Source organism: Pseudophryne corroboree, unplaced genomic scaffold (genome assembly GCF_028390025.1).
Source record: "Pseudophryne corroboree isolate aPseCor3 unplaced genomic scaffold, aPseCor3.hap2 scaffold_429, whole genome shotgun sequence".
Classification (NCBI taxonomy): domain Eukaryota; kingdom Metazoa; phylum Chordata; class Amphibia; order Anura; family Myobatrachidae; genus Pseudophryne; species Pseudophryne corroboree.
In genome coordinates this window covers 482451-506455 of record NW_026970061.1, presented here as the reverse complement: position 1 = coordinate 506455, position 24005 = coordinate 482451, and the positions used below count along the sequence as shown (strand labels likewise).

Genomic DNA, 24005 nt, shown 5'->3' with positions numbered 1-24005 from the left:
TAGATGAAGCACTAATAGGAGGCTTTTAAATTTTCATTCTAGTGTCCTTCGTTTGGGAGAAAAATGCAAAGGTACAATACAGCTTTTCCTTGCCGATATCTCTCTTTTGCAAAGAGATAGGCATTGGAAAATTCAGGGCTATAACGTGTAGATGAAGCACTAACAGGAGGCTTTAAAATTTTCATTCTAGTGTCTTTCGTTTGGGAGAAAAATGCAAAGGTACAATACAGCTTTTCCTTGCCGATATCTCTCTTTTGCAAAGAGCTAGGCATTGGAAAATTCAGGGCTATAACGTGTAGATGAAGCACTAACAGTAGGCTTTAAAATTTTAATTCTAGTGTCTTTCGTTTGGGAGAAAAATGCAAAGGTACAATACAGCTTTTCCTTGCCAATATCTCTCTTTTGCAAAGAGCTAGGCATTGGAAAATTCAGGGCTATACCGTGTAGATGAAGCACTAACAGGAGGCTTTTAAATTTTCATTCTAGTGTCCTTCGTTTGGGAGAAAAATGCAAAGGTACAATACAGCTTTTCCTTGCCGATATCTTTCTTTTGCAAAGAGATAGGCATTGGAAAATTCAGGGCTATAACGTGTAGATGAAGCACTAACAGGAGGCTTTAAAATTTTAATTCTAGTGTCTTTCGTTTGGGAGAAAAATGCAAAGGTACAATACAGTTTTTCCTTGCCGATATCTCTCTTTGGCAAAGAGATAGGCATTGGAAAATTCAGGGCTATAACGTGTAGATGAAGCACTAACAGGAGGCTTTAAAATTTTCATTCTAGTGTCTTTCGTTTGGGAGAAAAATGCAAAGGTACAATACAGTTTTTCCTTGCCGATATCTCTATTTGGCAAAGAGATAGGCATTGGAAAATTCAGGGCTATAACGCGTAGATGAAGCACTAACAGGAGGCTTTAAAATTTTCATTCTAGTGTCTTTCGTTTGGGAGAAAAATGCAAAGGTACAATACAGCTTTTCCTTGCCAATATCTCTCTTTTGCAAAGAGCTAGGCATTGGAAAATGCAGGGCTATAACGTGTAGATGAAGCACTAACAGGAGGCTTTAAAATTTTCATTCTAGTGTCTTTCGTTTGGGAGAAAAATGCAAAAGTACAATGCAGCTTTTCCTTGCCGATATCTCTCTTTTGCAAAGAGATAGGCATTGGAAAATGCAGGGCTATAACGTGTAGATGAAGCACTAACAGGAGGCTTTAAAATTTTCATTCTAGTGTCTTTCGTTTGGGAGAAAAATGCAAAGGTACAATACAGCATTTCCTTGCCGATATCTCTCTTTTGCACTGCTTGGATGACATCACCGTATGCAAATCCGTCTTCTGCAGAACTTCCCCCAGGAATGCTTGCACTAGTTGTTGCATTTGGTTTGTTGTTTGGGGGTGCTTCAGTATTAGGCAGCCTTCTGCCCTCCCATGTTCATCTGAAAATATGTGTTCTCCCTGCAGTTGTTGTCCCCAGATGAGAGTTCCCTTGTGCTGCCTCAGTTGAATCTCCTTTACTTGACAGAGATGTGCATGAGCAGCGGCCCTCCCCAGCCCTATTCCAAATCATACTTATTTTGCATAGGAGATACCATGGTCATGAAGATTGTTCTCCCAGGGTGAGGTTCATTCATTGCATTTTGGGTATGCTGACCCTTGTGATTTCCCCAAATGTGGGAAACTTGACTGCATTATTTGTGGTAGTGGGGGACTGTGTTTGTGCTTTCCTCTGGTCAGCTCTGGTAAAAGTCAGATTTCTTTGTCTCAGATTTTCCTCTAGCCTTGTTCTTCTTTCGAGAGTTCCCTTGTGCTGCCTCAGTTGGATCTCCTTCACTTTACAGGGGGGTACCCGAGCAGCGACCCTCCCCAGCTCTAGCCCAACTCCTACTTACCTGCCAGGTGAGATACTATGATCATGAAGGTGCTTCTCCCAGGGCAAGGCTCACCCATTGCTCTGGGTGTGCTGCTCCTGCGATTTCCCCAAATGTGGGAAACTTGACTGCATAATTTGTGTTTCCCCTGGTCGGCTCTCGTATAATTCAGATCTCTTTGTCTCAGGTCTCTCTCCAGCCTAGTTTGCTGTCTGTTTCCACTTCTCTTTTCTTGAGCCGCTCCCTTCTATGCCCTTGCGCACTATCCTGACTTCTCCTCCTGTCTGCTTACTTTGTGCCTTCCAACGCACAATGCGAACTACAGGTAGTGCTGCAGGGCCCACACCCTTTTACTTGCCTTACAGAGCAGCTCTGGAGCTGTTACAGTGCCCAGCTGCTGCAAGAAATCAGCTTGAATGCTTCAGGGGCTGGGGCATAGCCAACATGAGCCCCACACCAAAGGAGGGTGGAGGTGTTTAATGCAAACTAGGGGTCAGCCAAGCGCCGCAAAAGGCCACCATGCCCTGCACGCCCCTTTTCTCTTTTCATATGCAGACGAGGGTTGAAGCCAACTTTGACCCACTGCTTGGATGACATCACCATATGCAAATCCATCTGCGGCAGGCCTTCCCCCAGGAATGCTTGCACTAGTTGTTGCATTTGGTTTGTTGTTTGGGGGTGCTTCAGTATTAGGCAGCCTTCTGCCCTCCCATGTTCATCTGAAAATATATGTTCTCCCTGCAGTTGTTGTCCCCAGATGAGAGTTCCCTTGTGTTGCCTCAGTTAAATCTCCTTTACTTGACAGAGATGTGCATGAGCAGCGGCCCTCCCCAGCCCTATTCCAAATCATACTTATTTTGCATAGGAGATACCATGGTCATGAAGATTTTTCTCCCAGGGTGAGGTTTATTCATTGCATTTTGGGTATGCTGACCCCTGTGATTTCCCCAAATGTGGGAAACTTGACTGCATTATTTGTGGTAGTGGGAGGCTGTGTTTGTGATTTCTTCTGGTCAGCTCTGGTAAAAGTCAGATTTCTTTGTCTCAGATTTTCCTTTAGCCTTGTTCTTCTTTCGAGAGTTCCCTTGTGCTGCCTCAGTTGGATCTCCTTCACTTTACAGGGGGGTACCCGAGCAGCGACCCTCCCCAGCTCTAGCCCAACTCCTACTTACCTGCCAGGTGAGATACTATGATCATGAAGGTGCTTCTCCCAGGGCAAGGCTCACCCATTGTACTCTGGGTGTGCTGCTCCTGCGATTTCCCCAAATGTGGGAAACTTGACTGCATAATTTGTGTTTCCCCTGGTCGGCTCTCGTATAATTCAGATCTCTTTGTCTCAGGTCTCTCTCCAGCCTAGTTTGCTGTCTGTTTCCACTTCTCTTTTCTTCAGCCGCTCCCTTCTATACCCTTGTGCACTATCCTGACTTCTCCTCCCGTCTGCTTACTTTGTGCCTTCCAATGCACAATGCAAACTACAGGTAGTGCTGCAGGGCCCACACCCTTTTACTTGCCTTACAGAGCAGCTCTGGAGCTGTTACAGCGGCCAGCTGCTGCAAGAAATCAGCTTGAATGCTTCAGGGGCTGGGGCATAGCCAACATGAGCCCCACACCGAAGGAGGGTGGAGGTGTTTAATGCAAACTAGGGGTCAGTCAAGCGCCGCAAAAGGCCACCATGCCCTGCACGCCCCTTTTCTGTTTTCATATGCAGACGAGGGTTGAAGCCACCTTTGACCAACTGCTTGGATGACATCACCACAAATCCATCTGCGGCAGGCCTTCCCCCAGGAATGCTTGCACTAGTTGTTGCATTTGGTTTGTTGTTTGGGGGTGCTTCAGTATTAGGCAGCCTTCTGCTCCACCCTCCTTTGGTGTGGGGCTCATGTTGGCCATGTCCCATCCCCTGAAGCATTCAAGCAGATTTCTTGCAGCAGCTGGGCACTGTAACAGCTCCAGAGACGCTCTGTAAGGCAAGTAAAAGGGTGTGGGCCCTGCAGCACTACCTGTAGTTTGCATTGTGCATTGGAAGGCACAAAGTAAGCAGACGGGAGGAGAAGTCAGGATAGTGCACAAGGGTATAGAAGGGAGCGGCTGAAGAAAAGAGAAGTGGAAACAGACAGCAAACTAGGCTGGAGAGAGATCTGAGACAAAGATATCTGAATTATACGAGAGCCGACCAGGGGAAACACAAATTATGCAGTCAAGTTTCCCACATTTGGGGAAATCGCAGGGGCAGCACACCCAGAGTGCAATGGGTGAGCCTTGCCCTGGGAGAAGCACCTTCATGATCATAGTATCTCACCTGGCAGGTAAGTAGGAGTTGGGCTAGAGCTGGGGAGGGTCGCTGCTCGGGCACCCCCCTGTTAAGTGAAGGAGATCCAACTGAGGCAGCACAAGGGAACTCTCGAAAGAAGAACAAGGCTAAAGGAAAATCTGAAACAAAGAAATCTGACTTTTACCAGAGCTGACCAGAAGAAATCACAAACACAGCCTCCCACTACCACAAATAATGCAGTCGAGTTTCCCACATTTGGGGAAATCACAGGGGTCAGCATACCCAAAATGCAATGAATGAACCTCACCCTGGGAGAAAAATCTTCATGACCATGGTATCTCCTATGCAAAATAAGTATGATTTGGAATAGGGCTGGGGAGGGCCGCTGCTCATGCACATCTCTGTCAAGTAAAGGAGATTCAACTGAGGCAGCACAAGGGAACTCTCATCTTGGGACAACAACTGCAGGGAGAACATATATTTTCAGATGAACATGGGAGGGCAGAAGGCTGCCTAATACTGAAGCACCCCCAAACAACAAACCAAATGCAACAACTAGTGCAAGCATTCCTGGGGGAAGGCCTGCCGCAGATGGATTTGCATATGGTGATGTCATCCAAGCAGTTGGTCAAAGTTGGCTTCAACCCTCGTCTGCATATGAAAAGAGAAAAGGGGCGTGCAGGGCATGGTGGCCTTTTGCGGCGCTTGGCTGACCCCTAGTTTGCATTAAACACCTCCACCCTCCTTTGGTGTGGGGCTCATGTTGGCTATGCCCCAGCCCCTGAAGCATTCAAGCTGAATTCTTGCAGCAGCTGGGCACTGTAACAGCTCCAGAGCTGCTCTGTAAGGCAAGTAAAAGGGTGTGGGCCCTGCAGCACTACCTGTAGTTCGCAGATGGATTTGCCGCCATAGAATGCGCCTGCTGAATCGTGTTACAGATCCAGAGAGCAATAGTCTGCTTTGAAGCAGGGGTGCCAATCTTGTTGGCTGCATACAGGACAAACAGTGCTTCTGTTTTTCTGACTCTAGCCGTTCTGGCCACGTAAATTTTCAAAGCCCTGACCACATCAAGGGACTCGGAATCCTCCAAGTCACGCGTAGCCACAGGCATCACAATAGGTTGGTTCATATGAAAGGATGATTCCACTTTTAGCAGGAATTGAGGACGGGTCTGCAATTCCGCTGCCACCGCGCTACAACCCCGGCCGACGCAATTGCCGGTCTGAGTAAGGTACCAGAATGTGTGTAAATGGACTTTAGGGTAACCTCCTGCTTGCGGTCAGCAGGGTCCCTGATGGTAGCCGTATCCTGGGATGGCAGCGCTACCTTTTTGGATAAGCGTGTCAATGCTTTATCCACCCTAGGGGAGGATTCCCACCGTATCCTGTCCATTGGCGGGAAAGGATACGCCATAAGAATCCTTTTGGGAATCTGCAGCTTTTTGTCTGGAGATTCCCAAGCTTTTTCACATAATTCGTTCAACTCATGTGAGGGGGGAAAGGTTATCTCAGGTTTCTTTCCCTTATACATGTGTACCCTCGTGTCAGGGACAGGGGACTCTGTGATGTGCAAAACATCTTTTAGTGCAATAATCATATATCGAATACATTTAGCCAATTTTGGCTGTAACTTTGCATCATCGTAGTCGACACTGGAGTCAGAATCCGTGTCGGTATCTGTGTCAACTATTTGGGATAGTGGGCGCTTTTGAGACCCCGAAGGTCCCTGCGACATAGGGACAGGCATGGGTTGACTCCCTGACTGTTCCCTAGCTTCAGCTTTGTCTAATCTCTTGTGTAATAAGTTTACATTAGCACTTAAAACATTCCACATATCCATCCAGTCAGGTGTCGGCGTTGTCGATGGAGACACCACATTAATTTGCTCCTGCTCCTCTCTAGGAGAGCCTTCTACCTCAGACATGTCGACACACGTGTACCGACACACCATACACTCAGGGAATCCTCTTATCTGAGGACAGTTCCCCAACAAGGCCCTTTGGAGAGACAGAGAGAGAGAGTATGCCAGCACACACCCCAGCGCTATATGACCCAGGAAAAAAACACAATAATTTTATGTTTACCCAGTAGCGCTGTATTTCCATATATATATGCGCCTAATTATGTGCCCCCCTCTTCTTTAAGACCCTCTTTCTACCGTGGTATAAGCAGGGGAGAGTCCGTGGAGCTTCCCCTCAGCGGTGCTGTGGAGAAAATGGCGCTGGTGAGTGCTGAGGGAGAAGCCCCACCCCCTCAGCGACGGGCTTCTGTCCCGCTCAAATATAGTAAAAAAAAGGCGGGGGCTCTTATATATATATACAGTGCCTAGCTGCATATATATTTATTTTGCCAAAGAGAGGTCTATATTGCTGCCCAGGGCGTCCCCCCTGCGCCCTTCACCCTTACACTGACTGCCGTGTGAGAGGTGTATGGGAGCAATGGAGCACAGCTTTACTGCTGTGCGTTACCTCAGTGAAGATCATGAAGTCTTCCGCCGCCTCTGAAGTCTTCTTTTCTTCTCATACTCACCCGGCTTCTATCTTCCGGCTCTGCGAGGGGGACGGCGGCGCGGCGCTGGGACGGACGGCGAGGGTGAGACCTGCGTACCGATCCCTCTGGAGCTAATGCTGTACAGTAGCCTAAGAAGCAGAGCCTATCAACTCACAGAAGTAGGTGTGCATCTCTCCCCTCCGCCCCTCGATGCAGGGAGTCTGTTGCCAGCAGGCTCCCTGAAAATAAAAAAATCTAACAAATATACTTTCTGTCAGGAAACTCAGGAGAGCTCCCTGAAAAGCACCCAGTCTCCTCTGGGCACAGTAGTAAACTGAGGTCTGGAGGAGGGGCATAGAGGGAGGAGCCAGTGCACACCCAGATCTAAAGTCTTTCTTAAAGTGCCCATGTCTCCTGCGGAGCCCGTCTATCCCCCATGGTCCTTACGGAGTCCCCAGCATCCTCTAGGACGTAAGAGAAAAATTATGCTGGCAGAAAAATCCAATTGAGTGATTAAACAGCTCCAGAGCTGCTCTGTAAGGCAAGTAAAAGGGTGTGGGCCCTGCAGCACTACCTGTAGTTTGCATTGTGCATTGGAAGCCTAGTTTGCTGTCTGTTTCCACTTCTTTTTTCTTGAGCCCCTCCCGTCTATACCCTTGTGCACTATCCTGACTTCTCTTCCCGTCTGCTTACTTTGTGCCTTCCAAAGCACAATGCAAACTACAGTTAGTGCTGCAGGGCCCACACCCTTTTACTTGCCTTACAGAGCAGCTCTTGAGCTGTTACAGTGCCCAGCTGCTGCAAGAAATCAGCGTGAATGCTTCAGGGGCTGGGGCATGGCCAACATGAGCCCCACACCGAAGGAGGGTGGGGGTGTTTAATGCGAACTAGGGGTCTCGCACAATGCGAACTACAGGTAGTGCTGCAGGGCCCACACCCTTTTACTTGCCTTACAGAGCAGCTCTGGAGCTGTTACAGTGCCCAGCTGCTGCAAGAAATGTGAACTAGGGGTCATCCAAGTGCCGCAAAAGGCCGCCATGCCCTGCACGCCCCTTTTCTCTTTTCATATGCAGACGAGGGTTGAAGCCAACTTTGACCCACTGCTTGGATGACATCGCCATATGCAAATCCATCTGCTGCAGGCCTTCCCCCAGGAATGCTTGCACTAGTTGTTGCATTTGGTTTGTTGTTTGGGGGTGCTTCAGTATTAGGCAGCCTTCTGCCCTCCCATGTTCATCTGAAAATATGTGTTCTCCCTGCAGTTGTTGTCCCCAGATGAGAGTTCCCTTGTGCTGCCTCAGTTGAATCTCCTTTACTTGACAGAGATGTGCCTGAGCAGCGGCCCTCCCCAGCCCTATCCCAAATCATACTTATTTTGCATAGGAGATACCATGGTCATGAAGACTGTTCTCCCAGGGAGCGGTTCATTCATTGCATTCTGGGTATGCTGACCCCTGTGATTTCCCCAAATGTGGGAAACTCGACTGCATTATTTAATGCGAACTAGGGGTCATCCAAGCACCGCAAAAGGCCGCCATGCCCTGCATACCCCTTTTCTCTTTTCATAAGCAGACGAGGTTTGAAGCCAACTTTGACCCACTGCTTGGATGACATCACTTGCTGCCTTTCCAATGAAGCAAGTTTAATTTAATAATAGGTGAAAAACCATCCCTACAAAGGTGTTAATCAGATACTTGGCTTTGTGGACACTTTTCAGAGCACAAATTTGTTAGCATAAAATAAAGCCAGAAAATGAAGAGCTGTTTAATCACTCAATTGGATTTTTCTGCCAGCATATTTCTTTTTCTCTGCAACCCACTGCTAAATTGTGCTTCCTAGCTGTTTTTATAAAATCACTGAATCAAATCTAACTCTGATTACATCAGAGAAGGCCAGGTACCCTACACCATAACAGGGGGTTTGAAATTTTGACTTGTCTACTTAAAGATCACCAAAATCTGATAACAAGGTCAATTAAGTCTCTGGGTGGGATTGAACCACCAACCTTTTGGTTAATAGCCTTACACACTAACTGATTGCGCCACAGCAACACTTTGCAAAAGTCCATACTGACAAAGGCTAATAAGCATTCATCTAGAACGATTCCTAGAAACATTTTAAAAAGTCAATAATGTGGAGAGTTTTTGTAAGATGTTTCTTCCATCAACCAATGAAGAAACACATTGGTACTTTCCCATGATGAGTGAGTGCTTCAGGATCTTTTGCACTTACATGTGCAGCAGAGTACTGTAATGGAAGTGCTGGGTCCATAACCCAGAGGTAGGCAGATTGAAACTATCCTCTGCTATATGCATTTTTTTTTGTTAATTAAAGTAATCCAAAACTGGGATTGATATTTTTGCTCTTTTATTTTTACTTAAAGTACAATAACTTTTACCATTTTAATTTGTTTTAATAGTATATTGACAGTATTGTTTTCTTTCAAAAATCCAATTAATTTTCTTTACCCGATTATTAAAATGGTAATTGACAAAAACAAACTACATTGTCACCAGAAGAGCAATACAAAATGTACAAGTGATATATTAAAATCATCTTTCCAGCTTGAATTTCAATGATGCATTGGGGCAACGATTTTGTGAGAAACATCTTCACCCTTAAATAAAGATTTTCTTAATTCCTTACCTGTGTGCTAATTAGATATCACCTTGTTTTCATATTAAACAGACTTCCACATGAGAAAACAGCAAAGATGCAGTGGCGTTAATGTTTCCTGGTGTCAACCTGTATTATTTCCGTAGATATTGAAATGAGGATGCATCTTGCTGCCTTTCCAATGAAGCAAGTTTAATTTAGTAATAGGTGAAAAACCATCCCTACAAAGATGTTAATCAGATACTTGGCTTTGTGGACACTTTTCTGAGAACAAATTTGTTATCATAAAAATAAAGCCAGAAAATGAAGAGATGTTTAATCACTCAATTGGATTTTTCTGCCAGCATTTTTCTTTTTCTCTGCAACCCACTGCTAAATTGTGCTTCCTACCTGTTTTTTTTATAAAATCACTTAATCAAATCTAACTCTGATTACATCAGAGAAGGCCAGGTACCCTACACCATAAGAGGGGGTTTGCAATTTTGACTTGTCTACTTAAATATCACCAAAATCTGATCACAAGGTCAATTACGTCCCTGGGTGGGATTGAACCACCAACCTTTTGATAAATAGCTGAACACACTAACCGATTGCGCCACAGAGACACTTTGCAGAAAATACATACTGACAAAGACTAATAAGCATTCATCTAGAACGTTTCCTAGAAAAACTTTAAAAAGTCAATAATCTGGAGAGTTTTTGTAAGATGTTTCTTCCAGCAACCAATGAAGAAACACATTGGTACTTTCGCATGATGAGTGAGTGCTTCAGGATCTCTTGCACTTACATGTGCAGCAGAGTACTGCAATGGAAGCATGCTGGGCCCATAACCCAGAGGTAGGCATTGAAATGAGGATGCATCTTGCTGCCTTTCCAATGAAGCAAGTTTAATTTAGTAATAGGTGAAAAACCATCCCTACAAATATGTTAATCAGATACTTGGCTTTGTGGACACTTTTCAGAGAACAAATTTGTTATCATAAAAATAAAGCCAGAAAATGAAGAGCTGTTTAATCACTCAATTGGATTTTTCTGCCAGCATTTTTCTTTTTCTCTGCAACCCACTGCTAAATTGTGCTTCCTAGCTGTTTTTTTATAAAATCACTTAATCAAATCTAACTCTGATTACATCAGAGAAGGCCAGGTACCCTACACCATAAGAGGGGGTTTGCAATTTTGACTTGTCTACTTAAATATCACCAAAATCTGATCACAAGGTCAATTACGTCCCTGGGTGGGATTGAACCACCAACCTTTTGATTAATAGCTGAACACACTAACCGATTGCGCCACAGAGACACTTTGCAAAAAGTACATACTGACAAAGACTAATAAGCATTCATCTAGAACGTTTCCTAGAAAAACTTTAAAAAGTCAATAATCTGGAGAGTTTTTGTAAGATGTTTCTTCCAGCAACCAATGAAGAAACACATTGGTACTTTCGCATGATGAGTGAGTGCTTCAGGATCTCTTGCACTTACATGTGTAGCAGAGTACTGCACTGGAAGCATGCTGGGCCCATAACCCAGAGGTAGGCAGATTGAAACTATCCTTTGCTATATGCATTTTTTTTTGTTCATTAAAGTAATCCAAAACTGGGATTGATATTTTAGCTTTTATTTTTACTTAAAGTACAATAACTTTTACCATTTTAATTTGTTTTAATAGTATATTGACAGTATTGTTTTCTTTCAAAAATCCAATTAATTTTCTTTACCCGATTATTAAAATGGTAATTGACAAAAACAAACTACATTGTCACCAGAAGAGCAATACAAAATGTACAAGTGATATATTAAAATCATCTTTCCAGCTTGAATTTCAATGATGCATTGGGGCAACGATTTTGTGAGAAACATCTTCACCCTTAAATAAAGATTTTCTTAATTCCTTACCTGTGTGCTAATTAGATATCACCTTGTTTTCACATTAAACAGACTTCCATATGAGAAAACAGCAAAGATGCAGTGGCTTGGATTTTTGAAAGAAAACAATACTGTCAATATACTATTAAAACAAATTAAAATGGTAAAAGTTATTGTACTTTAAGTAAAAATAAAAGCTAAAATATCAATCCCAGTTATGAATTACTTTAATGTACAAAAAAATAATGCATATAGCAAAGGATAGTTTCAATAAGATGCATCCTCATTTCAATATCTACGGAAATAATACAGGTTGACACCAGGAAACATTAACGCCACTGCATCTTTGCTGTTTTCTCATGTGGAAGTCTGTTTAATGTGAAAACAAGGTGATATCTAATTAGCACACAGGTAAGGAATTAAGAAAATCTTTATTTAAGGGTGAAGATGTTTCTCACAAAATCGTTGCCCCAATGCATCATTGAAATTCAAGCTGGAAAGATGATTTTAATATATCACTTGTACATTTTGTATTGCTCTTCTGGTGACAATGTAGTTTGTTTTTGTCAATTACCATTTTAATAATCGGGTAAAGAAAATTAATTGGATTTTTGAAAGAAAACAATACTGTCAATATACTATTAAAACAAATTAAAATGGTAAAAGTTATTGTACTTTAAGTAAAAATAAAAGAGCAAAAATATCAATCCCAGTTTTGGATTACTTTAATTAACAAAAAAAATGCATATAGCAGAGGATAGTTTCAATCTGCCTACCTCTGGGTTATGGACCCAGCATGCTTCCATTACAGTACTCTGCTGCACATGTAAGTGCAAGAGATCCTGAAGCACTCACTCATCATGGGAAAGTACCAATGTGTTTCTTCATTGGTTGATGGAAGAAACATCTTACAAAAACTCTCCACATTATTGACTTTTTAAAATGTTTCTAGGAATCGTTCTAGATGAATGCTTATTAGCCTTTGTCAGTATATAGTTTTGCAAAGTGTCGCTGTGGCGCAATCAGTTAGTGTGTAAGGCTATTAACCAAAAGGTTGGTGGTTCAATCCCACCCAGGGGCTTAATTGACCTTGTTATCAGATTTTGGTGATCTTTAAGTAGACAAGTCAAAATTTCAAACCCCCTGTTATGGTGTAGGGTACCTGGCCTTCTCTGATGTAATCAGAGTTAGATTTGATTCAGTGATTTTATAAAAACAGCTAGGAAGCACAATTTAGCAGTGGGTTGCAGAGAAAAAGAAATATGCTGGCAGAAAAATCCAATTGAGTGATTAAACAGCTCTTCATTTTCTGGCTTTATTTTTATGCTAACTAATTTGTTCTCTGAAAAGTGTCCACAAAGCCAAGTATCTGATTAACATATTTGTAGTGATGGTTTTTCACCTATTACTAAATTAAACTTGCTTCATTGGAAAGGCAGCAAGATGCATCCTCATTTCAATATCTACTGAAATAATACAGGTTGACACCAGGAAACATTAACGCCACTGCATCCTTGCTGCTTTCTCATGTGGAAGTCTGTTTAATGTGAAAACAAGGTGATATCTAATTAGCACACAGGTAAGGAATTAAGAAAATCTTTATTTAAGGGTGAAGATGTTTCTCACAAAATCGTTGCCCCAATGCATCATTGAAATTCAAGCTGGAAAGATGATTTTAATATATCACTTGTACATTTTGTATTGCTCTTCTGGTGACAATGTAGTTTGTTTTTGTCAATTACCATTTTAATACTCGGGTAAAGAAAATTAATTGGATTTTTGAAAGAAAACAATACTGTCAATATACTATTAAAACAAATTAAAATGGTAAAAGTTATTGTACTTTAAGTAAAAATAAAAGCTAAAATATCAATCCCAGTTTTGGATTACTTTAATGAACAAAAAAAAATGCATATAGCAAAGGATAGTTTCAATCTGCCTACCTCTGGGTTATGGGCCCAGCATGCTTCCAGTGCAGTACTCTGCTGCACATGTAAGTGCAAGAGATCCTGAAGCACTCACTCATCATGCGAAAGTACCAATGTGTTTCTTCATTGGTTGCTGGAAGAAACATCTTACAAAAACTCTCCAGATTATTGACTTTTTAAAGTTTTTCTAGGAAACGTTCTAGATGAATGCTTATTAGTCTTTGTCAGTATGTACTTTTTGCAAAGTGTCTCTGTGGCGCAATCGGTTAGTGTGTTCAGCTATTAATCAAAAGGTTGGTGGTTCAATCCCACCCAGGGATGTAATTGACCTTGTGATCAGATTTTGGTGATATTTAAGTAGACAAGTCAAAATTTCGAAAACCCCTGTTATGGTGTAGGGTACCTGGCCTTCTCTGATGTAATCAGAGTTAGATTTGATTCAGTGATTTTATAAAAACAGCTAGGAAGCACAATTTAGCAGTGGGTTGCAGAGAAAAAGAAATATGCTGGCAAAAAAATCCAATTGACTGATTAAACAGCTCTTCATTTTCTGGCTTTATTTTTATGCTAACAAATTTGTTCTCTGAAAAGTGTCCACAAAGCCAAGTATCTGATTAACATCTTTGTAGGGATGGTTTTTCACCTATTACTAAATTAAACTTGCTTCATTGGAAAGGCAGCAAGATGCATCCTCATTTCAATATCTACTGAAATAATACAGGTTGACACCAGGAAACATTAACGCCACTGCATCCTTGCTGCTTTCTCATGTGGAAGTCTGTTTAATGTGAAAACAAGGTGATATCTAATTAGCACACAGGTAAGGAATTAAGAAAATCTTTATTTAAGGGTGAAGATGTTTCTCACAAAATCGTTGCCCCAATGCATCATTGAAATTCAAGCTGGAAAGATGATTTTAATATATCACTTGTACATTTTGTATTGCTCTTCTGGTGACAATGTAGTTTGCTTTTGTCAATTACCATTTTAATAATCGGGTAAAGAAAATTAATTGGATTTTTGAAAGAAAACAATACTGTCAATATACTATTAAAACAAATTAAAATGGTAAAAGTTATTGTACTTTAAGTAAAAATAAAAGAACAAAAATATCAATCCCAGTTTTGGATTACTTTAATTAACAAAAAAAAAAATGCATATAGCAGAGGATAGTTTCAATCTGCCTACCTCTGGGTTATGGACCCAGCATGCTTCCATTACAGTACTCTGCTGCACATGTAAGTGCAAGAGATCCTGAAGCACTCACTCATCATGGGAAAGTACCAATGTGTTTCTTCATTGGTTGCTGGAAGAAACATCTTACAAAAACTCTCCAGATTATTGACTTTTTAAAGTTTTTCTAGGAAACGTTCTAGATGAATGCTTATTAGTCTTTGTCAGTATGGACTTTTTGCAAAGTGTCTCTGTGGCGCAATCGGTTAGTGTGTTCAGCTATTAGTCAAAAGGTTGGTGGTTCAATCCCACCCAGGGACCTAATTGACCTTGTGATCAGATTTTGGTGATATTTAAGTAGACAAGTCAAAATTGCAAACCCCCTCTTATGGTGTAGGGTACCTGGCCTTCTCTGATGTAATCAGAGTTAAATTTGATTAAGTGATTTTATAAAAAATCAGCTAGGAAGCACAATTTAGCAGTGGGTTGCAGAGAAAAAGAAAAATGCTGGCAGAAAAATCCAATTGAGTGATTAAACAGCTCTTCATTTTCTGGCTTTATTTTTATGATAACAAATTTGTTCTCTGAAAAGTGTCCACAAAGCCAAGTATCTGATTAACATCTTTGTAGGGATGGTTTTTCACCTATTACTAAATTAAACTTGCTTCATTGGAAAGGCAGCAAGATGCATCCTCATTTCAATATCTACGGAAATAATACAGGTTGACACCAGGAAACATTAACGCCACTGCATCTTTGCTGTTTTCTCATGTGGAAGTCTGTTTAATGTGAAAACAAGGTGATATCTAATTAGCACACAGGTAAGGAATTAAGAAAATCTTTATTTAAGGGTGAAGATGTTTCTCACAAAATCGTTGCCCCAATGCATCATTGAAATTCAAGCTGGAAAGATGATTTTAATATATCACTTGTACATTTTGTATTGCTCTTCTGGTGACAATGTAGTTTGTTTTTGTCAATTACCATTTTAATAATCGGGTAAAGAAAATTAATTGGATTTTTGAAAGAAAACAATACTGTCAATATACTATTAAAACAAATTAAAATGGTAAAAGTGATTGTACTTTAAGTAAAAATAAAAGAGCAAAAATATCAATCCCAGTTTTGGATTACTTTAATTAACAAAAAAAATGCATATAGCAGAGGATAGTTTCAATCTGCCTACCTCTGGGTTATGGACCCAGCATGCTTCCATTACAGTACTCTGCTGCACATGTAAGTGCAAGAGATCCTGAAGCACTCACTCATCATGGGAAAGTACCAATGTGTTTCTTCATTGGTTGATGGAAGAAACATCTTACAAAAACTCTCCACATTATTGACTTTTTAAAATGTTTCTAGGAATCGTTCTAGATGAATGCTTATTAGCCTTTGTCAGTATATAGCTTTGCAAAGTGTCGCTGTGGCGCAATCAGTTAGTGTGTAAGGCTATTAACCAAAAGGTTGGTGGTTCAATCCCACCCAGGGACTTAATTGACCTTGTTATCAGATTTTGGTGATCTTTAAGTAGACAAGTCAAAATTTCAAACCCCCTGTTATGGTGTAGGGTACCTGGCCTTCTCTGATGTAATCAGAGTTAGATTTGATTCAGTGATTTTATAAAAACAGCTAGGAAGCACAATTTAGCAGTGGGTTGCAGAGAAAAAGAAATATGCTGGCAGAAAAATCCAATTGAGTGATTAAACAGCTCTTCATTTTCTGGCTTTATTTTTATGCTAACTAATTTGTTCTCTGAAAAGTGTCCACAAAGCCAAGTATCTGATTAACATATTTGTAGTGATGGTTTTTCACCTATTACTAAATTAAACTTGCTTCATTGGAAAGGCAGCAAGATGCATCCTCATTTCAATATCTACTGAAATAATACAGGTTGACACCAGGAAACATTAACGCCACTGCTACCTTGCTGCTTTCTCATGTGGAAGTCTGTTTAATGTGAAAACAAGGTGATATCTAATTAGCACACAGGTAAGGAATTAAGAAAATCTTTATTTAAGGGTGAAGATGTTTCTCACAAAATCGTTGCCCCAATGCATCATTGAAATTCAAGCTGGAAAGATGATTTTAATATATCACTTGTACATTTTGTATTGCTCTTCTGGTGACAATGTAGTTTGTTTTTGTCAATTACCATTTTAATACTCGGGTAAAGAAAATTAATTGGATTTTTGAAAGAAAACAATACTGTCAATATACTATTAAAACAAATTAAAATGGTAAAAGTTATTGTACTTTAAGTAAAAATAAAAGCTAAAATATCAATCCCAGTTTTGGATTACTTTAATGAACAAAAAAAAAATGCATATAGCAAAGGATAGTTTCAATCTGCCTACCTCTGGGTTATGGGCCCAGCATGCTTCCAGTGCAGTACTCTGCTGCACATGTAAGTGCAAGAGATCCTGAAGCACTCACTCATCATGCGAAAGTACCAATGTGTTTCTTCATTGGTTGCTGGAAGAAACATCTTACAAAAACTCTCCAGATTATTGACTTTTTAAAGTTTTTCTAGGAAACGTTCTAGATGAATGCTTATTAGTCTTTGTCAGTATGTACTTTTTGCAAAGTGTCTCTGTGGCGCAATCGGTTAGTGTGTTCAGCTATTAATCAAAAGGTTGGTGGTTCAATCCCACCCAGGGATGTAATTGACCTTGTGATCAGATTTTGGTGATATTTAAGTAGACAAGTCAAAATTTCGAAAACCCCTGTTATGGTGTAGGGTACCTGGCCTTCTCTGATGTAATCAGAGTTAGATTTGATTCAGTGATTTTATAAAAACAGCTAGGAAGCACAATTTAGCAGTGGGTTGCAGAGAAAAAGAAATATGCTGGCAAAAAAATCCAATTGACTGATTAAACAGCTCTTCATTTTCTGGCTTTATTTTTATGCTAACAAATTTGTTCTCTGAAAAGTGTCCACAAAGCCAAGTATCTGATTAACATCTTTGTAGGGATGGTTTTTCACCTATTACTAAATTAAACTTGCTTCATTGGAAAGGCAGCAAGATGCATCCTCATTTCAATATCTACTGAAATAATACAGGTTGACACCAGGAAACATTAACGCCACTGCATCCTTGCTGCTTTCTCATGTGGAAGTCTGTTTAATGTGAAAACAAGGTGATATCTAATTAGCACACAGGTAAGGAATTAAGAAAATCTTTATTTAAGGGTGAAGATGTTTCTCACAAAATCGTTGCCCCAATGCATCATTGAAATTCAAGCTGGAAAGATGATTTTAATATATCACTTGTACATTTTGTATTGCTCTTCTGGTGACAATGTAGTTTGCTTTTGTCAATTACCATTTTAATAATCGGGTAAAGAAAATTAATTGGATTTTTGAAAGAAAACAATACTGTCAATATACTATTAAAACAAATTAAAATGGTAAAAGTTATTGTACTTTAAGTAAAAATAAAAGAGCAAAAATATCAATCCCAGTTTTGGATTACTTTAATTAACAAAAAAAAAATGCATATAGCAGAGGATAGTTTCAATCTGCCTACCTCTGGGTTATGGACCCAGCATGCTTCCATTACAGTACTCTGCTGCACATGTAAGTGCAAGAGATCCTGAAGCACTCACTCATCATGGGAAAGTACCAATGTGTTTCTTCATTGGTTGATGGAAGAAACATCATACAAAAACTCTCCACATTATTGACTTTTTAAAATGTTTCTAGGAATCGTTCTAGATGAATGCTTATTAGCCTTTGTCAGTATGTACTTTTGCAAAGTGTCGCGGTGGCGCAATCAGTTAGTGTGTAAGGCTATTAACCAAAAGGTTGGTGGTTCAATCCCACCCAGGGACTTAATTGACCTTGTTATCAGATTTTGGTGATCTTTAAGTAGACAAGTCAAAATTTCAAACCCCCTGTTATGGTGTAGGGTACCTGGCCTTCTCTGATGTAATCAGAGTTAGATTTGATTCAGTGATTTTATAAAAACAGCTAGGAAGCACAATTTAGCAGTGGGTTGCAGAGAAAAAGAAAAATGCTGGCAGAAAAATCCAATTGAGTGATTAAACAGCTCTTCATTTTCTGGCTTTATTTTTATGCTAACTAATTTGTTCTCTGAAAAGTGTCCACAAAGCCAAGTATCTGATTAACATATTTGTAGGGATGGTTTTTCACCTATTACTAAATTAAACTTGCTTCATTGGAAAGGCAGCAAGATGCATCCTCATTTCAATATCTACTGAAATAATACAGGTTGACACCAGGAAACATTAACGCCACTGCATCCTTGCTGCTTTCTCATGTGGAAGTCTGTTTAATGTGAAAACAAGGTGATATCTAATTAGCACACAGGTAAGGAATTAAGAAAATCTTTATTTAAGGGTGAAGATGTTTCTCACAAAATCGTTGCCCTAATGCATCATTGAAATTCAAGCTGGAAAGATGATTTTAATATATCACTTGTACATTTTGTATTGCTCTTCTGGTGACAATGTAGTTTGTTTTTGTCAATTACCATTTTAATAATCGGGTAAAGAAAATTAATTGGATTTTTGAAAGAAAACAATACTGTCAATATACTATTAAAACAAATTAAAATGGTAAAAGTTATTGTACTTTAAGTAAAAATAAAAGCTAAAATATCAATCCCAGTTTTGGATTACTTTAATGAACAAAAAAAAATGCATATAGCAAAGGATAGTTTCAATCTGCCTACCTCTGGGTTATGGACCCAGCATGCTTCCATTGCAGTACTCTGCTGCACATGTAAGTGCAAGAGATCCTGAAGCACTCACTCATCATGCGAAAGTACCAATGTGTTTCTTCATTGGTTGCTGGAAGAAACATCTTACAAACACTCTCCAGATTATTGACTTTTTAAAGTTTTTCTAGGAAACGTTCTAGATGAATGCTTATTAGTCTTTGTCAGTATATACTTTTTGCAAAGTGTCTCTGTGGCGCAATCGGTTAGTGTGTTCAGCTATTAATCAAAAGGTTGGTGGTTCAATCCCACCCAGGGACGTAATTGACCTTGTGATCAGATTTTGGTGATATTTAAGTAGACAAGTCAAAATTGCAAACCCCATCTTATGGTGTAGGGTACCTGGCCTTCTCTGATGTAATCAGAGTTAGATTTGATTCAGTGATTTTATAAAAACAGCTAGGAAGCACAATTTAGCAGTGGGTTGCAGAGAAAAAGAAATATGCTGGCAGAAAAATCCAATTGAATGATTAAACAGCTCTTCATTTTCTGGCTTTATTTTTATGCTAACTAATTTGTTCTCTGAAAAGTGTCCACAAAGCCAAGTATCTGATTAACATATTTGTAGTGATGGTTTTTCACCTATTACTAAATTAAACTTGCTTCATTGGAAAGGCAGCAAGATGCATCCTCATTTCAATATCTACTGAAATAATACAGGTTGACACCAGGAAACATTAACGCCACTGCATCCTTGCTGCTTTCTCATGTGGAAGTCTGTTTAATGTGAAAACAAGGTGATATCTAATTAGCACACAGGTAAGGAATTAAGAAAATCTTTATTTAAGGGTGAAGATGTTTCTCACAAAATCGTTGCCCCAATGCATCATTGAAATTCAAGCTGGAAAGATGATTTTAATATATCACTTGTACATTTTGTATTGCTCTTCTGGTGACAATGTAGTTTGTTTTTGTCAATTACCATTTTAATAATCGGGTAAAGAAAATTAATTGGATTTTTGGAAGAAAACAATACTGTCAATATACTATTAGAAAAAATTAAAATGGTAAAAGTTATTGTACTTTAAGTAAAAATAAAAGCTAAAATATCAATCCCAGTTTTGGATTACTTTAATGAACAAAAAAAAAATGCATATAGCAAAGGATAGTTTCAATCTGCCTACCTCTGGGTTATGGGCCCAGCATGCTTCCAGTGCAGTACTCTGCTGCACATGTAAGTGCAAGAGATCCTGAAGCACTCACTCATCATGCGAAAGTACCAATGTGTTTCTTCATTGGTTGCTGGAAGAAACATCTTACAAAAACTCTCCAGATTATTGACTTTTTAAAGTTTTTCTAGGAAACGTTCTAGATGAATGCTTATTAGTCTTTGTCAGTATGTACTTTTTGCAAAGTGTCTCTGTGGCGCAATCGGTTAGTGTGTTCAGCTATTAATCAAAAGGTTGGTGGTTCAATCCCACCCAGGGACGTAATTGACCTTGTGATCAGATTTTGGTGATATTTAAGTAGACAAGTCAAAATTTCGAAAACCCCTGTTATGGTGTAGGGTACCTGGCCTTCTCTGATGTAATCAGAGTTAGATTTGATTCAGTGATTTTATAAAAACAGCTAGGAAGCACAATTTAGCAGTGGGTTGCAGAGAAAAAGAAATATGCTGGCAAAAAAATCCAATTGACTGATTAAACAGCTCTTCATTTTCTGGCTTTATTTTTATGCTAACAAATTTGTTCTCTGAAAAGTGTCCACAAAGCCAAGTATCTGATTAACATCTTTGTAGGGATGGTTTTTCACCTATTACTAAATTAAACTTGCTTCATTGGAAAGGCAGCAAGATGCATCCTCATTTCAATATCTACTGAAATAATACAGGTTGACACCAGGAAACATTAACGCCACTGCATCCTTGCTGCTTTCTCATGTGGAAGTCTGTTTAATGTGAAAACAAGGTGATATCTAATTAGCACACAGGTAAGGAATTAAGAAAATCTTTATTTAAGGGTGAAGATGTTTCTCACAAAATCGTTGCCCCAATGCATCATTGAAATTCAAGCTGGAAAGATGATTTTAATATATCACTTGTACATTTTGTATTGCTCTTCTGGTGACAATGTAGTTTGCTTTTGTCAATTACCATTTTAATAATCGGGTAAAGAAAATTAATTGGATTTTTGAAAGAAAACAATACTGTCAATATACTATTAAAACAAATTAAAATGGTAAAAGTTATTGTACTTTAAGTAAAAATAAAAGAGCAAAAATATCAATCCCAGTTTTGGATTACTTTAATTAACAAAAAAAAAATGCATATAGCAGAGGATAGTTTCAATCTGCCTACCTCTGGGTTATGGACCCAGCATGCTTCCATTACAGTACTCTGCTGCACATGTAAGTGCAAGAGATCCTGAAGCACTCACTCATCATGGGAAAGTACCAATGTGTTTCTTCATTGGTTGCTGGAAGAAACATCTTACAAAAACTCTCCAGATTATTGACTTTTTAAAGTTTTTCTAGGAAACGTTCTAGATGAATGCTTATTAGTCTTTGTCAGTATGGACTTTTTGCAAAGTGTCTCTGTGGCGCAATCGGTTAGTGTGTTCAGCTATTAGTCAAAAGGTTGGTGGTTCAATCCCACCCAGGGACGTAATTGACCTTGTGATCAGATTTTGGTGATATTTAAGTAGACAAGTCAAAATTGCAAACCCCCTCTTATGGTGTAGGGTACCTGGCCTTCTCTGATGTAATCAGAGTTAGATTTGATTAAGTGATTTTATAAAAAATCAGATAGGAAGCACAATTTAGCAGTGGGTTGCAGAGAAAAAGAAAAATGCTGGCAGAAAAATCCAATTGAGTGATTAAACAGCTCTTCATTTTCTGGCTTTATTTTTATGATAACAAATTTGTTCTCTGAAAAGTGTCCACAAAGCCAAGTATCTGATTAACATCTTTGTAGGGATGGTTTTTCACCTATTACTAAATTAAACTTGCTTCATTGGAAAGGCAGCAAGATGCATCCTCATTTCAATATCTACGGAAATAATACAGGTTGACACCAGGAAACATTAACGCCACTGCATCTTTGCTGTTTTCTCATGTGGAAGTCTGTTTAATGTGAAAACAAGGTGATATCTAATTAGCACACAGGTAAGGAATTAAGAAAATCTTTATTTAAGGGTGAAGATGTTTCTCACAAAATCGTTGCCCCAATGCATCATTGAAATTCAAGCTGGAAAGATGATTTTAATATATCACTTGTACATTTTGTATTGCTCTTCTGGTGACAATGTAGTTTGTTTTTGTCAATTACCATTTTAATAATCGGGTAAAGAAAATTAATTGGATTTTTGAAAGAAAACAATACTGTCAATATACTATTAAAACAAATTAAAATGGTAAAAGTTATTGTACTTTAAGTAAAAATAAAAGCTAAAATATCAATCCCAGTTTTGGATTACTTTAATGAACAAAAAAAAAATGCATATAGCAAAGGATAGTTTCAATCTGCCTACCTCTGGGTTATGGGCCCAGCATGCTTCCAGTGCAGTACTCTGCTGCACATGTAAGTGCAAGAGATCCTGAAGCACTCACTCATCATGCGAAAGTACCAATGTGTTTCTTCATTGGTTGCTGGAAGAAACATCTTACAAAAACTCTCCAGATTATTGACTTTTTAAAGTTTTTCTAGGAAACGTTCTAGATGAATGCTTATTAGTCTTTGTCAGTATGTACTTTTTGCAAAGTGTCTCTGTGGCGCAATCGGTTAGTGTGTTCAGCTATTAATCAAAAGGTTGGTGGTTCAATCCCACCCAGGGATGTAATTGACCTTGTGATCAGATTTTGGTGATATTTAAGTAGACAAGTCAAAATTTCGAAAACCCCTGTTATGGTGTAGGGTACCTGGCCTTCTCTGATGTAATCAGAGTTAGATTTGATTCAGTGATTTTATAAAAACAGCTAGGAAGCACAATTTAGCAGTGGGTTGCAGAGAAAAAGAAATATGCTGGCAAAAAAATCCAATTGACTGATTAAACAGCTCTTCATTTTCTGGCTTTATTTTTATGCTAACAAATTTGTTCTCTGAAAAGTGTCCACAAAGCCAAGTATCTGATTAACATCTTTGTAGGGATGGTTTTTCACCTATTACTAAATTAAACTTGCTTCATTGGAAAGGCAGCAAGATGCATCCTCATTTCAATATCTACTGAAATAATACAGGTTGACACCAGGAAACATTAACGCCACTGCATCCTTGCTGCTTTCTCATGTGGAAGTCTGTTTAATGTGAAAACAAGGTGATATCTAATTAGCACACAGGTAAGGAATTAAGAAAATCTTTATTTAAGGGTGAAGATGTTTCTCACAAAATCGTTGCCCCAATGCATCATTGAAATTCAAGCTGGAAAGATGATTTTAATATATCACTTGTACATTTTGTATTGCTCTTCTGGTGACAATGTAGTTTGCTTTTGTCAATTACCATTTTAATAATCGGGTAAAGAAAATTAATTGGATTTTTGAAAGAAAACAATACTGTCAATATACTATTAAAACAAATTAAAATGGTAAAAGTTATTGTACTTTAAGTAAAAATAAAAGAGCAAAAATATCAATCCCAGTTTTGGATTACTTTAATTAACAAAAAAAAAATGCATATAGCAGAGGATAGTTTCAATCTGCCTACCTCTGGGTTATGGACCCAGCATGCTTCCATTACAGTACTCTGCTGCACATGTAAGTGCAAGAGATCCTGAAGCACTCACTCATCATGGGAAAGTACCAATGTGTTTCTTCATTGGTTGATGGAAGAAACATCATACAAAAACTCTCCACATTATTGACTTTTTAAAATGTTTCTAGGAATCGTTCTAGATGAATGCTTATTAGCCTTTGTCAGTATGTACTTTTGCAAAGTGTCGCGGTGGCGCAATCAGTTAGTGTGTAAGGCTATTAACCAAAAGGTTGGTGGTTCAATCCCACCCAGGGACTTAATTGACCTTGTTATCAGATTTTGGTGATCTTTAAGTAGACAAGTCAAAATTTCAAACCCCCTGTTATGGTGTAGGGTACCTGGCCTTCTCTGATGTAATCAGAGTTAGATTTGA

The 24005-nt window shown here is 39.2% G+C and overlaps 6 non-coding genes and 1 pseudogene across 6 annotated transcripts; 5 read left to right on the top strand and 2 right to left on the bottom strand.

Annotated features, from left to right (window-relative positions):
* The first annotated feature begins 1561 nt into the window (after nt 1–1561).
* LOC135026023 (U1 spliceosomal RNA) lies at nt 1562–1725 on the top strand. Its single transcript, XR_010222692.1, has one exon. It is a non-coding gene; the product is annotated as a U1 spliceosomal RNA (small nuclear RNA).
* A 152-nt stretch (nt 1726–1877) lies between these two features.
* LOC135025960 (U1 spliceosomal RNA) lies at nt 1878–2038 on the top strand. Its single transcript, XR_010222639.1, has one exon. It is a non-coding gene; the product is annotated as a U1 spliceosomal RNA (small nuclear RNA).
* Nucleotides 2039–2712: 674 nt separating this feature from the next.
* On the top strand, nt 2713–2876 carry LOC135026036 (U1 spliceosomal RNA). Its single transcript, XR_010222705.1, has one exon. It is a non-coding gene; the product is annotated as a U1 spliceosomal RNA (small nuclear RNA).
* Nucleotides 2877–3028: 152 nt separating this feature from the next.
* Nucleotides 3029–3191, top strand: LOC135025930 (U1 spliceosomal RNA). Its single transcript, XR_010222613.1, has one exon. It is a non-coding gene; the product is annotated as a U1 spliceosomal RNA (small nuclear RNA).
* Nucleotides 3192–4015: 824 nt separating this feature from the next.
* LOC135025917 (U1 spliceosomal RNA) lies at nt 4016–4178 on the bottom strand. Its single transcript, XR_010222600.1, has one exon. It is a non-coding gene; the product is annotated as a U1 spliceosomal RNA (small nuclear RNA).
* A 152-nt stretch (nt 4179–4330) lies between these two features.
* LOC135026039 (U1 spliceosomal RNA) lies at nt 4331–4494 on the bottom strand. Its single transcript, XR_010222708.1, has one exon. It is a non-coding gene; the product is annotated as a U1 spliceosomal RNA (small nuclear RNA).
* Nucleotides 4495–7991: 3497 nt separating this feature from the next.
* On the top strand, nt 7992–8170 carry LOC135025973 (U1 spliceosomal RNA; annotated as a pseudogene).
* The last annotated feature ends 15835 nt before the right edge of the window (nt 8171–24005 follow it).